Source organism: Felis catus, chromosome D4 (assembly GCF_018350175.1).
Source record: "Felis catus isolate Fca126 chromosome D4, F.catus_Fca126_mat1.0, whole genome shotgun sequence".
In the NCBI taxonomy this organism is placed as follows: Eukaryota; Metazoa; Chordata; class Mammalia; order Carnivora; family Felidae; genus Felis; species Felis catus.
The window spans coordinates 59,915,162-59,931,670 of NC_058380.1; the positions used below are offsets into that span (position 1 = coordinate 59,915,162).

General features: G+C 42.2%; 1 protein-coding gene across 2 annotated transcripts in view; it reads left to right on the top strand.

The window, feature by feature from the left end:
* Positions 1-2,168: 2,168 nt before the first annotated feature.
* The window catches only part of TDRD7 (tudor domain containing 7), a 77,268-nt gene continuing 62,927 nt past the window's right edge, over positions 2,169-16,509 (top strand). Inside the window, exons 1-2 of one of the 2 annotated variants that reach the window (XM_023242473.2) lie at positions 2,169-2,301; positions 5,308-5,378. The gene's annotated coding sequence lies outside the window, so the exon portion shown is untranslated. The remainder of the gene's footprint in view (positions 2,302-5,307; positions 5,379-16,509) is intronic. The other variant, XM_023242472.2, reaches the window with a different exon arrangement.

Consider the following 16,509-nt stretch of genomic DNA (forward strand, 5'->3'; position numbering starts at 1 on the left):
GGATGAAGAATCTCAGACTCGAGGTCAACATACATTGCTTTTATGATTTACTTTGCATGTTGGACTCTGGAGTTTTTCCTAATTTTCTTCTCCACTGGCACTCTTTCCACTGGGAGCTGCTTTTTACGTCTTTCCTATCATAAATGTGGAGTCAGAAGATGTCATGAGCACTGCAGAGTCCAAACTGGGTCTGGCTATATTTTAGGTCTATTAAACCCACTGCAGTGTTTGGAGCAGATTGCAAGGGAGAGAGATCCTAAATAGACTGAAATACAGTAGCAGGGATGAAGAGAAGTGCCGGGGAGAGACATTTGGGCAGATTTAGTTAGGGACTAGATGTGGGAGTATAAAACAGAACAGCATTCAAAGGAGATTTTGAACAGTTCCCCATTGCCTTTGGGGAAAAGCCCAAACTTCTGTGCATGGGCTATAGGGCCTTCTGTGATTTACTTCCAGCCAACCTTTTCATTGCTTGCTATCTCTTTTCACTGAATCAAAAGACCCTCAAGGGTGCTTGCCTGGCTGGCTCAGTTGGTAGAGCACATGACTCTTGATCTCAGGGTCATAAGTTTGAGTTCCATGTTGGATGTGCAGTTTATTAAATAAGTAAGTAAATAAATAAGAAATAATTTTTAAAATGCTCCTCAAGCATAGGCTTGTGCCTTAGCAGAGTAGGCGTTCCATGAAAGTTTGTTATGTAACAGCAGGTGTTCAATATGTACTAGTTGATTGCCCATTCAACTACCAGTGGGTATTGGTTTTTTTCTACTTTTGGCTATTGTAAACAAGGCTGCAATGAATATTCTTGTCTAGGTCTTTGTGTAGACATATGCTCCCATTTCTCTTGGGTAAATGGAATTGCTGGGTCATATGGTAGGTTTAGTACCCCCATACAATGGGATACTACTCAGCAATAGAAAGATATGAACTACTGGTACACAAAACAACATGGATGAATCTCAACGTGTTTACATTGAGTGAAAAAAGCTGGACCTCCCTCCTGACCCCCACCAAAAAAGACAGCACACATTGTATGATTCCATTTATATAAAACTCTAGAAAAAGCAAACTAACCCATAGTGACAGAGAGCAGATCAGCAGTTGAAGGGCCAAGGGACAGAGAGGCACAAGAGATGAGGATTATAAAAGTGACCCAGGGAAAACTTTTTGGAGGTGATGGTGTGCTGTTATGTTTATGGCAGTGATGGTTTCACAGCTGTATACATATGTGAAAACATCAAATTGTACATTCTAAATGTGCCGTTTACAGTATGCCTCAATAGAGCTGTAAAAATATATACTGCTCGAAAAAACAGCAGACCTCAGTTAATGCTTATAGAATAAGTGCAGAGAAGTGTTCAATGTTGGTTTAAGGAATACAAACCGACACGCCCAATATATGTTGGTAGAATTAATGTGCACAAGAAATAAGTGAATGAATATTAGATGTTCAATAATTTTATAATGAATGAAGGAATGAATTCGACAAATATTTATTTAACCCTTATGTGCCAGGCACAATCCTAGGCTCCAGGAATAGGTTAGGGAGCATGACAAAGATTCCTGTGCTCACAGAGCTTAATTCGAGGACATGATAAGTAAAATACATACAGTGCGCTCAAGAGAGAGAAAGCTGAGAAGTGAGAAACTCCGGGAAGCAGATTGACATTTTTTAAAGTAGCACCTTCTTCGAAAAGGTGACGCTTCGGAAAAACCTAAAGGAAATGAGCGAACCAGGTGGACGTCTGGGAGGGTTAAAAGTAACTGTTCCTGTCAACCAAAAGAATGAGCAAGAGTTGACTGCAACGTCTGACTTGGGCGTGAAGCAAGCAGGCAAGAGGGTGTTAACTGCTGGTGAGGTCCTGCTGGGTGTGAAGTGCCGGTCCCGGCCGGGCCAGCCCGCGGGTACTTGCGTTGTCCACGGGGAGGCGCGTCTAAACCCGCCCCGCAGTCGTCTTCCGCCGTCGGCCCGTGCGTGGGCACGCGCAGAAACCGCTAGGCGGCGTCGGTTTCCCTCCCCACGCGCGGACGCCGGCGTGGGCCGACGCGGCCGGAGAGCCCGCGCGTGCGCAGAGCCGAGGCCGGGCTGCCTTCGGGGCGGGGCGGGGCGGAGCGGGGCGGGGCGGGGCAGAGCGGGGCGGGGCGGGGCGGGGGCTTGAGGTGAATCCCGAGCCGTGGCTGCGGCTCTGGCCGTGCGGGGAAACCGAAAGTGGGCGGCGGCCGCGGCTGTGGGCCTGGCGGAGACGGCGGCGGGAGCTGGGCCCAGAGGCGCGGGGACGGGCCGTGGGCCCCCGGGACGAGGTGAGCGCAGGGTTTGCCGCTGCGGGCGCGACAGGTGCCGGGCGGCGTCAGACGGGGTTTCGGGCGGGCGCGGCGCACCTGGGTCACTGGAGGGACAGTGGCCCGGACGGGACTGGAACGGGCCCGGGCCTCTTCCCGGCAGCCGCAGGAGATGCCCCGCAGGGGGGGGCGGGGAGTTGGAGTTCCAGAGCGTTGTTTTAAATCTCTGATCGGACCCCTCCCCCGGCCGCTTGGTGACGGGCTGGGCGTCCGCCCGGGAGCCTGACAGACCCTCCTGCCGCCGGGCAAGTCAGTGCAGCGGGGGAAATGCAGCAGTAGGGGTGTGGACGAAGGGCGGGAGACGCTGACCAGGAAGTGGTTCCACTGCCGCCCCTCCGGAGCAGGGCATATCAGAGCCGCCGGCTGTTTGAGCTCGGTATTTTGCACGGTGAGCGTTAAGCCCCTCAAAGGCACGGGCCTCTCCCTACAGACCAGCCCCTGCAGGCCGCTCAGGTAATGCAGGACACACATACTATACGTTGCTCTCAGACCGGGAGCCCCGGGGCCGGCACACAGCTCTAAGCTAAAAGGAAACACGAATCCTGCAGGGTCAGGTGCTCAGCCTCAAGTTAATGGGAGGGGGATTGGGGCCCGCACAACTTTTCTGCTCCGTTCCGTTTGCGGGGTGTAATGCATTTCCAGTTATCACTGAAGCGTACCAGTCCCGCATAGTTTCAAAGAGCAAGAAAGGCGTATGCCTATATTAGAAAAAAGTCCTGGCCCCCAAAGGATTCTGATGACCGCCTTACAAAACAAAACAAAACAAACTACTGATCTAGGTCACCGCCCCGCCCCCCTACGTCCCATGAATTGCAGAACAAGTGTTCTGTCTAGTGGTATAAAACAACTTAGAGACAAGAAGTGAAACTTAGACCCAAATTTCTAACTCATCCTGGGCTGCCTTGATGTGTAGGCGTTGCATACTGCAAACTGTGGGCTTTGCAGACCTGGGTTGGAAATCTGGGCTTCTCCTCTTACTAATTGTGGATGGTGAATAAACTGCTTCCTTTCAGCCTGGTTTTCTGTATTATTAAATGGAAATGTTTAACTTACTCCACAAAGCTTTTGTGAGGTAACTACTGTAAATCCTTTGATTTATTATAATGGCCAAGACACGTTAGTTCTTTTCCTTACACCGAAGTTCCTATATTTTACCTAACTGGATTTCAGTTTCTTGGAGGCATCTTTAAGTTCTCTGGATAATATTCATTGGCACTTGGTGGGGGGTTTTGCATTTCCACTTAGTTGACATTTCGGAGCATCAGTTACAGGCAAAGCACTGTGCTCTGTGCAGGGAATTGCTCCTGGGGCCAGCTGGATTAGAATTCACATCTCCTGTGCCTCGGCCCAGGGCCCTTTGGTGGCACACGGATTTCCTCTTTGCTAGTTAAGCACAGTGAGACGGTGAGGCAGCAGTTGGCAGTGCCTTCAGATTTCAGTCCCTGTAGATTGGAGATGGAACATAATCCCTGCTAATGCCCTTTTAAGTGTATTGGTTGAACACGGCTGAATGAACTACTGTGTTTTGTACCAAGACATTTAAACTCCTTGAAGGACTTCTCTTTAAATTCTCTGTGCAATAGAATCTTGTTGGAGACTTGGTATGAATGTAAAGGAAAATACTTTATAATCCAACTCTTAAGTGCCTATTCTGTGTTTGATCACTCTTTTCAAGAACTGAGATTTGACAGAGTGCATCTGGGCATTTTCAGGATCAGCGGATGAATACAGGAAGGACAGAAATTCCTTGGTACTTGAGTGAAATCTAATTTCATATTTATGTGAATCGCTTTTTCTTTCTCTGTGCAAAACTTTTTTCTCTGCCCTCTACCCCCATCTTTGTGCTTTTGAAAGCTTCATTCTTTTTATTATTTCCTCAGTGGGCCAAATGTGTGTGTGTGTGTGTGTGTGTGTGTGTGTGTGTGTGTGTGTGTGTGTGTGTTTACATTTTTTCTTCAAAAGTAATTGATTTTGTCATTTTTAGCTGAGATGTGTATACATGCCAATGAGAGCTTCTGGTCGGCATGAAATACCTAGTGACTTGCAAACATACTCAATATTTTAGCTGCGCAGCTGTGTCAGGAGGAAGCAAACCTGTGATTTCCTTTAGATCTTTGGATCTCATCTCAGAACTTGAAGGACTCCAGGGAAAGTTGAGAATCACAGATCTTGTCCATCTTCCTTATCACCCATCCATATGAAAAAAAGAGACCTGAAGTGACTCACTCAAAGGATCATAGCTAATTAGTAGCAGACTGGGCTTAAGACTCCAAATCCTAACTAGGTCACTTTATTATCTCCAGAGTTTTTTTCACTAATATGTAGATTTATGGAAGTCCCTTACTTATTATTCATAATATGTAGTTAGTAATGCATGTACACTTTAGAGCTTGAAATAATAATAATAATAATAGTAAAAACCCTGTTCCCTAAAGATACCCTGTGGGGGTAGATCACCACCTGAAGGCATTAATTACTATCTTTCCTTTTGAAAGAGTTGGTAAAGGAGTAAGTAATTCAGGTGGTAACAAGTAGACTATACTGTAATTGGAAAGAAAAGAGAACATGTTAACATGTTGCAAGATGAGAAATCATCCGGGAAGGGTCTTAGACCAAAGCCTTCCCTCTCTTAGCCTCAATTTATTATAAGATGAGGGGTTTGGGATAAACTAGATGATGTCTAAAATTTTTTCAGCACAGATGTTCTGAACTTTTAGGCCTTGGCATGTTAAAATAGTGTCTTCAAGGGGCACCTGGGTGGTTGAGTCGGTTGAGCATATGACTCTTGATTTTGGCTCAGGTCATGATCTCACGGTTCATAACATTGAGCCCTGCGTTGGACTCTGCACTGACAGCATGGAGCCTGCTTGGGATTCTCCCTTTCTGTCTGTCTGTCTGTCTGTCTGTCTCTCTCTCTCTCTCAAAAACAAACAAATGAACTTTTTTTTTTTTAATATTGTCTTCAAGTAAAAGGACAGCCAGTTACCAGAAGTATATGCCCTGAGGAGATACTAAAAATTGAGTGGCTGCCCAAGAAGGTAAGAGAGATTACTTGGTGATTTCAGTTTACCCTAATAATTCTTCAGATATATTTTGGGGTTAAGTGCCACTTTGCAGCTCAAATTTATGACATGAAAAATGCATTGAGGAAGATGAGCCAAACAGTACAGTTGAAAATAGTTAAGAAAAGAGAAACTTAAAGACGAGAAAGCACAGGTGAGGGCCAGAGCAGCTGGGCTAAAGGTCTTTGGGTGTAGGGAGTGAGGAAAGTCAGGCAACGGGAAAGCGATAACATGCAAATGATTGAGTCACAGAGGGTTGGTGGTAAAGGCTGTATCTAGAGGACACAGAAGCCACCTTCTTCTGAGTGAGACTTTCTCAGGATGATTACAGGTGTATTAGAAAAGCTGTGAGTTTCCAAAATACAGTTTTGAGTGTGAGAATTATTTCAGGCTATTGAAATTACTTAAATCTCTCTCTTTTTTTTCTTTTTAAAGGAAGATAATTTTTTTAAACGTTTATTTATTTTGAGAGAGAGCAAGAGAGAGTAGGGGAGGGGCAGAGAGAGGGAGAATCCCAAGCAGGCTCCATGCTGTCAGCACAGAGCCCTATATGTGGGGCTCAGTCCCATAAACTGGGAGATCATGACCAGGTGCCTCTAAATATCTCTTTGTTAAAGTTGGTCATTACTTTCCCCTGTTCCTTGCCCCATTTCTTGTACATTATTAACACTTTGGGGTACTGTGATTTATTGTGTAGGGAAAAGAAAAAGGACAGAATGAAAGGATAAAATGAGATGTCAATCGCCACCACTGAATATTTGCAGCAGTGAGAGATGCTTTCGGATTTGGGTGCACACCCTTAAATCAGAACGTGGCAGATCCCTGTTTCATGCCAGATGATCAGTTAAGGGCTGATCACGAAGTCAGTATTCCATAAGTCCCATTTACTTGCAGAAGCCAACTCTACATTTGGAGTAGCTGTCTAAAAGGAAGCCCTAGTTGTGGGAACCAGAAGCCCTGGGTTCTTGTTGTGGTTCTGGCCATAAAGGTATATGAAACCTGGAATAATTGTCCTGGGCCTCAGTTTCCTCATTTTTAAACGGAAGGGTTTAGAGGAGATGGTCTGAAGGTGCTCACCAGCATTCCATGCTTCTCTTGGCTCCCCGCTGTGAAGTCAGGCCTCCAGCCTGTGCTGCTTTCCTAAGCCAGGCGGGATGCGGGGACATTGTGGGATTGTAGTCTAGCAGGGAATCTCTGCTCTGTGAGCCTTTGCCAAAGTAGTAAGTAACTTTTTGCCTACTAGTTAAGTGAGGAATCTTGGAGGAGATCCAGTGGCTTTCTTTGCAAGCTTTCCAGTTCATGCGTATGTTAATGAGGCAAATAAGAAAATCTTTGGAAAATTCCGATGTTTCAAATTTAATGTGGTTCTAGAAATTTCTCCAATATGCCAATGCTCATTTTACTTTTGGCCGTTTAATGCATATATTCATAGGTAGTCTTCCATCCGCACCGTGCTTCCAGGAAGTGCAGGTAACTTTTGAATGCCAAGTACCATGGTAAGTACAGGTGACCACTTTTGATGCTTGTCATTTGGAAGAGAAGCGAGGAAAGTGCAATTTGTTGTGACACATTGTGGCCATTTTCTTCAAAAAAAAATTTTTTTTTAATGTTTATTTCTGAGACAGAGAGAGACAGAGCATGAGTGGGGGAGGGGCAGAGAGAGAGGGAGACACAGAATGCGAAGCAGGCTCCGGGCTCTGAGCTCTCAGCACAGAGCCCGACACAGGGCTCGGGCCCACAAACCGCGAGATCATGGCCTGAGCCAAAGTCGGACGCTTAACCAACTGAGCCACCCAGACGCCCCCACATTGTGGCCCTTTTCTTCCCCCTGAGGTCTTTGCTAGCTGATCTTGGTCAGTTTTTGAAATTAAAAGTACTCTGATTAAATAATTCCCCAGACATAACTCCACTTTACTCTGGTGTTTATGATTCTTATTCAGCTTAGGCAGACCCTGTATTGTCAAGTTAAGAATTTTAACTTGAGAAGCTGTGGTCTAAAACAGAGATAACCAACCTTATTTCTCCCAACCTAGCCTAACTTAGTCACCAGGGCTTGCATAACATTCTCAAAATAAAAGTAATTTGAGTTTTTTTAAGCTAGGAATTATATTTCTCACAACGCTTTCAGAGAGTAGAAATAAAAGGGGAAAGAGAGTTGGAAGATCAAAATGGCAGCTTTAAAAATTTAGGGAGCCACTTTAGGAAACTTGCAAACTTAATCTTTTGGGGGGAGGCTACCTAAAAAATCCTGTCATTGAGGCACAGTTGAAATTCCCATCAACTTCCTTTTGTGCTTCTAATGGATGACATCCAAGATAATAACCTTCATTTTTATAGAGGGAAGAGTTCTTGTGTGCTTTCTACAAAAAGTTCTTAAGTGTAATTTGCCATCTATAGAAAATCTTGAAAAATTCCATGATAATCATGGAATTAAATTTTAGAGCATTTTAGGGGCACCTGGGTGGCTCAGTCAGTTAAGCATCCAACTCTCGCTTTCAGCTCAGGTCGTGATCTCATGGTTTTGTGAGTTCGAGGCCCACACTGGGCTCTGTGCTGGCAGCATGGAGCCTGCTTGGGATCCTCTGTCTCTCTCTCTCTGCCTCTCCCCCACTCACACTGTCTTGCTCTCTCTCAAAACTAAATAAATTTTTAAAAATTCAGAGCATTTTAAAGCAATACAGATTAGAAAATAATGATTTCTTTAAAGATTTTTTTTAGAGAGAGCATGCAAGCAGGGGAGAGGGGAAGAGGGAGAGACAAAGACTCTCAAGGAGGCTCCATGCTCAGCCTGGAGCCGGACAGGGGGCTCATCTCTGGGCTCCATCCCATGACCTTGGGATCATGACCTGAGCCAAAATCAAGAGTCAGAAGCTCAAGAGACTGAGCCACCCAGGCATCCCTTTAAAGCTTTAGTTGTAACTTTCCTTTTGTTCATTGCCTAAAGTAGTATTGCTAATGTAGGAGTTGCAAATCCAACTGGAAGAAATTGACAAGCATGGGAATATGACCTACATCTGAACAAGATGAATAGTCACATTTTCCCTCCCAGGCTTTACTGTGCTTAACTACCTCTCACCAGTTTGAGATGTTCAGTCTCAGCCCAGGGACTACTTCTCCCTCCAAAAAGTTTTTTTTGCAAATAGAGAATCATAGTGTTCCATGAAAATAGCATATGCAAAGGGAAAAAAAGGCGGGGTGGGGAGTGGAAGGGAAGGATAAAGATCCTTAATTTGGATTGCAGTCATGTGGTCAAGCCTTGCTTCCCAGTCCTGCCAAGTATAAGGTCTTTTTTTTTTTTTTTTAATGTTTTAAAAAACTTTGTGGAACTTTGCCTACTTAGTAGTTAGGCTTCTGCCATTGGCTGATAAAGCATGTAACTACTAAGTGCTGCTGTGAATTCAGTATCGATTTGTGTTTGTGAATCCCAACAGTATATGCGCACTGTTTGGGAAACAGGAATACACGTAAGCGTGAGACACTTGCCAGTATTCAAGCAGTGCCTCCTGCTCATAGGGATGTGTGGACTTCTTACCATAACACTGTGTCCCTGACCTGGGCTTGCTCACTGAGAATGCTGGCTCAGAGTGGAAAGGCCCCAGGGTAATCTACCTGATGGTTCTCAACCACAGCCTGGTGATGCAGTTGGCTCTCTCAGCCAGTTCATAACAATCATGAAAATTTGCAAGTCATTTTTTAATAAAGTAAATTATAGATGAGTCCTTTAATAGCCTCACATGCATTATTCTATATTTTAGTGAGTAGGAGAGAAAAGGAGTATTAGGTGGATGGAGCACGTGGCATTCGTTCACTCAGTATTTATTGAGTTCTTGTGGGCGAGGCACTAGAGATTCAGTAGTGAACAAAACCTTACACATCCTGGCTTTCATGGAGTTTATAGTCATGTTGGGGAAGCAGGTGGTAAGATTAAGTAAAGAATCTTGGGTGGTGATAAGTGCTAAGGAGTGAAATACGGTAGGGAACGGGTGTAGGGAATATTGGGCAGCTGGCATAACAGTTCTGATTTGGACTAGGGTGTCCAGGGAAGACCTTGCTGAGAAGGTGACCTTTGAGCAAATACCTGAAGGAGCTGAGGCAGTGAGCTGTGTAGCCCCCTGGGACAGGACTTCCCAGACAGAGGGAATGGCAAGTGCCAAAGTCCTGATGTGAGGCTGTCCCAGGCATGTTTGAGGGACAGCAAGGAGGACAGGCTGGGTGGAGTGGAGGGAGTGAAACATAAGGGAAGGAGGAACTGAGGTCAGAGAAGTGGGGTGAGTGCAGATTGTATAGGGCCCTGGTGGTCCCTATGTGAAGAATCGATTCTAGGAGGTTAAGTGGAAGCAGAGACCAGCTAGGAGGCAATTGCCCCAATCCAGGCAAGAGATGTTGTTGGCATGGGCTAAGGAGGGTCACCATGCAGTTGGTGAGGAGTGGGGGAATTATGGATGTCAGCCTGTCTGACACCATGTGGTGATGGTGATAAGAGTTGAGAGCCACTAATACTGAACTCTTGTTTTACAGCTAAGGAAACTGGGGCCTGGGAGAAAGAATTTGTCCCTGGAAAATAAATGCTTTCTGTGTGGTGATAGTGAACGTGGAGACGCCAGCAAGGGGAGGCATGGGCACAGCCTTCCACAATCCCTTGCCTCTCCCCACAAATCAAATCAAAATCAATATATCAACTACTAATTATCAGCGCCCCCAAATTGTTAATGTCTGGGAGGTCTTTGCAGGCAGCTCTTTCAGAGTAGATCTTAGGAAGGTAGAGGGGACATCTGAGGGGAAGTAGTCTGCAGTGGTTCTCCCAAGGGTGGAAGGAGTAGAAGGCTTTCATATAGGGCAGCCTGTAGAACCAGTCTCTGATTAGCTTCTAAGATGGGATTCAACCTGGCCTTTCAAACCATCCTATTGGGCTTCTCTTATGTTTTAGTCATTGGATGTCCATTAGTGAGTAGAATGTCTTTGTCAGAAATTTTTTTACCCCATAAATTAGTGTGATTGCTGCTCACTCCCTAATGTAGCTGGGGAAAAGTAGTCCACACTGGGGAGGTAGTAATGGAATAGATGCTCTTTCCAGAAAGAAAGGAAAGGAGGAGGCAGTAGAAACTCCTTCTCAAGGTGAAGGGCAAGTCCTTCCTACTGAAACCCTGGGCAGGGGAATTTATAGTGGTTCTGACTGGGGAGGAGCGTGGTGTACTAAACAGTCTAGTCTAAGCCGATCCAGGTACACTGCTAACACCCAAGCAAGTGTGTTCCTACTTGTGTGCCGACCACCTGGCATTTTATCTACACATTATATGTGTAAAATTCATCGTCAAGGCCCGCCTGGAAATGCTCGTATACATAGATGCAAAGTCTAGCTTTACTCAGAAGAGCTCTAAATGAAGAGGTGGGAGGGACAGAGTTTTGAAGGAAAGAAGGTGGGCAAGGTGGAGGTAAAAATGTTGGGGAGGCTTGGCTCTGGGACATGAGTAGGTGATCCTTCAGGTTTTCCTCTTGCAAATGAAAACTTGGCCAGTTGGTTTTTCCGACATGAGGAAATAACCGTGTAGTTAAAGTTCATTGATCTTTGTTGAGTCAGGAACCATTACAGATCAAAGTATTTCTCTTGTAATCAGGAGTTTACTATTTAAGAGCCTGAATTCATACTTTAGATTCAACTTCCGGCAGCCTTGAGATAGAGGTCCCAAAGCCATCCTCTCTTACCTGCTCCCCAGCATACTCAAAGTGTGTTTGGACGTCAGGGGCAATGGAGGTGCTCAGACCCTATAGCTGTCCTATTTTGCTGCTTACTCTTTAGAGTGCCTGTCTGTCTCACTGACTTAGAATCTGTAGCATCCCTGTGAGTGGCTTCCATATATGTTACAGTATCTTGGTTATTTCCCCTAGGCTTTGGTTTTCTCATCTACAGGATGAGATTACTTTCTTCCCAGAATTAGTATGTATATTAAATTTTTAGAAAATCCAAATCTCAGAATTTGTATAAGAGAAAAAAAATATGTATGTCTACCCAAAGACTTCTGTTCAAAGCAGCCTTATTTATATCCCTAAATTGGAAGCAACCCAAGTGTCTGTCAACATTTGAATGGATAAATGGATTGTGGCATATCCGCACAGTGAAATTAGTACTTATCGTAGCATAAGTAGTATTTGCTGAGAAATGGGGTAACACGGGTGAAGCCCAAGAATGCGAGGCAAAAGTGATCTATAGTGACAGAAAGCAGATCAGTGGTTGCCAGGAGACAGGACAGTGTGTATGAGAGGGTGAGAGTTGACTGCAAAGTGGCACAACTTGAAAGAGCTTTTTTTTTTCTCTTCTCAGAATTATTGAGATATACTTTACATGTAATAACTGTCACCCTTTTTTTGTTTACAGTACTCTAAATTTTGACAAACTAATGTAGTTTGTCAATCAAGACGTAGAATATTCCCATCACCCCCAAAATTGCCTTGTGCCCTCTTATAGTCAATCCCCTTCCTATACTCCCAGCCCTTGGCAACCACTGATTTAATTTCTGTGCCTATAGTTTTGCCTTTTCCAGAATGTCACATAAACAGAATCATACAGTATATAGCCTTTTGTGTCTGGCTTCTTCCACTTGGCATGATAGAAAGAGCCATCCATACAGTTTTAGGTATCAATAGTTTGTTCCTTTTCATTGCTGAGTACTACTTCACTGCATGGATGTGCCACATTGTTTATCCATTCCCCTGTTGATAGACATTTGGATTGTTTCCAATTTGGAGGTACTTATGAATAAAGCTACCATAAACATTTAAAGTACAGGTTTTTGTGTGGACATAGTCATGATTTCTCTTGGGTAATTACCTATGTGTAAGTTTTTTGGGTTGAATATTAAGCATATGCTTTTGACCTCGTAAGAAGCTGCCAAGATGTTTTTCAAAGTACTGTTTTGCAAGGCCACCAGGCATGTATGAGAATTCCAGTTGCTCTGTATTCTCATTAGCACTTCATATTAGTGGTTTTTTAAAAATTTAAGCTATTCTTACAGATGTGTCGTGATGCCTCATTGTGGATTTAATTTTGCATTTCCCTGATGAATAATGCCATTGAGCATCTTTTCATGTGTTTTTCGGCCATCTACATCTCTACTTTAGTGTGTATTCAAATCTTTTGCACATTTTTAATCGGGCTCTTTTTTTTTTCTTTCTTTTTTTTAAGTTAGTCATTTATTTTTGAGAGAGAGAGAGAGAGAAAACACATGTGCATAAGTGGCAGAGGAGCAGAGGGAGAGAGAGAATCCCAAGCAGGCCCCATGCTCAGTGCTGAGCCCAATGTGGGGCTCGAGCCCATGGCCAGGAGATCACAACATAAGCTCATATTAAGAGTCAGATGTTTGGGGTGCCTGGGTGGCGCAGTCGGTTAAGCGTCCGACTTCAGCCAGGTCACGATCTTGCGGTCCGTGAGTTCGAGCCCCGCGTCCGGCTCTGGGCTGATGGCTCAGAGCCTGGAGCCTGTTTCCGATTCTGTGTCTCCCTCTCTCTCTGCCCCTCCCCCGTTCATGCTCTGTCTCTCTCTGTCCCAAAAAAAATAAATAAACATTGGAAAAAAAAAAAAAAGAGATGTTTAACTGACTCAGTCACCCAGGTGCCCCTTTTTGTTTTCTTATTGAGTTTTGAGTGTTGCTTATATATACTGGTTATCAGTCCTTTACCAGCTGTGTTGTGAAAATATCTTCTTTCAGTCTGTGGCTTGTCTTTTCATTTTCTCAACAGCCTTTAAAGGAGAAGAAATTTAAAATTTTGATGAGATCCAATCTGTCAGTTTTTTCTGCTGTGGTTCTAAAAAATCTTTGCCCAACTCATGGTCACAAAGATTTACTCCTTTGTTTTTTTCTAGACATTTTACAGTATTAGCTTTTTCAAGTAGGACCTAAATGATCTGTTTTGAGTTAATTTTTGAATATGGTATGAGGTTCATGTTTTGCATATGGATGAGTGGTGGTCCAGCACTATTTGTTGAACTTTGTTCATTGAATTCTTTTGTTAACTTTGTCGAAAATCAGTTGACTATGTGCGTGTGGGTCTTTTTCCGGATTATGTACTGTGTTCTTTTAATGTGACTGCTTTTTTGACAATACCCACATTACTTTGATTAATATACTTTTATAGTCTTGAAATCAGTCTTTTTGCACTGGCTAGGATCTCCAGTGTGATAAATGAATAGGGATGAAGAGAGTGAACATTCTTGCCCTGTTCCAATCTTAGGAAGAAAGCATTCATTTTTTTCCATTACATATGATGTTAGCTGTGGGTTTTGCACAGATATCCTTTATCAGGTTAAGGAGGTCTCCTTCTATTCTTATTTTCTGAGAGTTTTTATCATAAATATTTTGAACTTTGTCAAATGTCTTTTCTTTACCTATTGATACCATGGGGATTTTCTCCTGTGGTCTCTTGATTGTAGTCCATTACATTGGTTGATCTTTGAATATTGAATCAGTCTTGCATTCCTAAACTATAGTTGATCATGGTGTGTTATCCTTCTTACATATTGTTGGATTTGATTTGTTAATATTTTGCTGGAAATTTTTGCAGTTATGTTAATGAGGGATATTGGTCTGTGCTTTTCTTGTAATGTCTTTGTCTGGTTTTGATGTCAGCATAATGCTGGCCTCGAAAAATAGATTTAGAAGTATTCCCTTCCCTATGTTTTTTTGGAAGAGTTTGTGTAGAAGTGTTATTATTTTTTCTTAAAGTTTTTGGTAGAATTGGCAATAACGCCATATGGGTTTGAGTTTTCCTTGTGTGAAGGTTTTTAACTACAAATTCAATTTCTCTAGTAGATACAGAGATATTAAGGTTATCTGTTTTTTCTTGAGTAAGCTTTGGAATTTGTGTCTTTCAGTGAATTTACTCCATTTCTTCCAATTGACCAAATTTATTGGCATAAATTCATAATATTCTCTTTTTAATATCTATAGGATCTATATTGATGGCCCCTTCTTTAATCCCATTATTAATAATTCCTGCGTTCTCTTTTTTTTTTTTTCCTTGATTAATCTACCTGGAAGTTTGTCAATTTTATTGATGTTTTCAAAACACTAGTTTTGGTTTCATGATTTTTTTCTTTACCTTTTCTATTTCATTACTAATCTTTCATCATTTCAATATTGATTTTGGTCTCATTTTTTATTCCTTCCTTTCTTCTACTTTTGGTATAATGTGCTCTCTTTTCTCAAGGTAGTAGGTTAGACCACTGAATTGGGACCTTTCTTCTTTTCCAACATAAGCATATAATGCTGCAAATTTCCCTCTAGATATTGTTTTAACTGCACCCAGTAAACTTTTGTACACTGTATTTTCATTTATTTAAAAATATTTTCTGATGTTTTTGTTCTGAAGGAGGCTTCCTTTCTGACCTTTGTTTTAGAGGTATGTCATTAAATTTGCAAATACATGGGGATTGTCCACATATCTTTCTGTTACTGATACCTAATCTAATTTTTTCTAGTCACAGGATACTCTTTGTATAATTTCAATTATTCTAATATTCTAAATTGGTCAAGGATTGTATTAAGTCCAAGAATATATTCTGTTTTGGTGAATGTCCCACATGCTCTTGAAAAGAATATATATTCCACTACTGTTGGGGTAGAATATTTTATGGATATCACTTAGGTCAGTGTGGTTGATATTGTTATTAAGCTCTTCTATATCCTTACTGATTTTTTTTTGCTTACTGGTTCTACCAATTAGTGAGAAAGGAGTTTTGAATTTTCCAAATAATCATGAATATATTTATTCTTTCAGCTCTATTGGTTTCTGCTTCATGTGTTTTGAAGCACTGATGTTTGGTGCAGTCACATTTAGGATTGTTTTATCTCCCCGATGAATTAACTCCTTAATTATGTAATGTCCCTCTTAATCCCAGGTGATATTCCTTGTTCTAGTATTAATTAATCATGTATTTGGATGTCATATCTTTTTCTTTTTACTTTGAATCTATGTGTTTGTATTTAAAATAAATTTCTTGTACGTAGTATATAGGTAAGTCTTTTATATCCACTCTTCTGATCCTAAATTTTTATTGAGATATTTTCATCATTTACATTTAATGTAATTATTGCTGTGGTTGACTTTAAATCTACCATTTTGCTAGATGTTATCTCTTTTCTGTCCCCCCCACCCTTTTTTTGCCCAATTTTTTTTTTTACTCCTAATTGCTTTTTTTTTTTAATTCCAGTGTAGTTAACATGCAGTGTTAGTTTCAGTTGTACATCTAATTGCTTTTTGATTGAATTTGTTATCCTGTTTTGTATTTACTAATGGCTTATCAATTATATCTCTTTAAAGCATTTGTGGTGGTTGCCATAAGGTTTATGATACATGTCTTTATCACATTCCCCTTTCAAATAATATTATACTACACATTGTGTATATATACATAGTATTAATTCAATCTTGGTGCTGGTGGTGACAGTTCTAAAAGAGATGATGTTTAATGGAGGGCAGTACATAATGAGTACTTAGGATATTTGCCATTTAACCTCACTGTCATTTGAGTATCATATTTATTATTAAGAGCACTCACAAATGAGCTGATATCTTCCCCCTTTTTAAAATGGACAGATGAGGAAATTGCTAGAATTGTATGCTATTCCTCCTTTTTGTTTTTTTTTTTATTTATCTATTTATTTTGACAGAGAGAGAGAGAGAGCGAGCGAGCGAGTGAGCATGTGCACAGGGGAGGGGCAGAGAAAGAGGGAGAAAGTGAGTCCCAAGCAGACTCCTCACTGTCGGCACAGAGACCAATGTGGGGCTCGATCCGACAGACCATGAGATCGTGACCTGAGCCATAATCAAGAGTCAGACACTTAACTGACTGAGCCACCCAGGTGCCCTTCTCCTTTTTGTTTTCTAAACCAGAGAAAGAATGAGACTGTCTAGAATTCTGTGCTGTCCAATTTAGTGTCCACTAGCCACATTGAATTCCAATTAAGTTTTAAAATTCAGGTCCTCAGTCATGCTGGCCACATTTCAAGTGCTCAGTCACCATGTGTATTGAACAGTGCAGGTGTAAAACATTTCCATCAGCACAAAATTCTGTTGGATAGCACTGTTGAAGGAGGAATTAACAAGTTGTCCA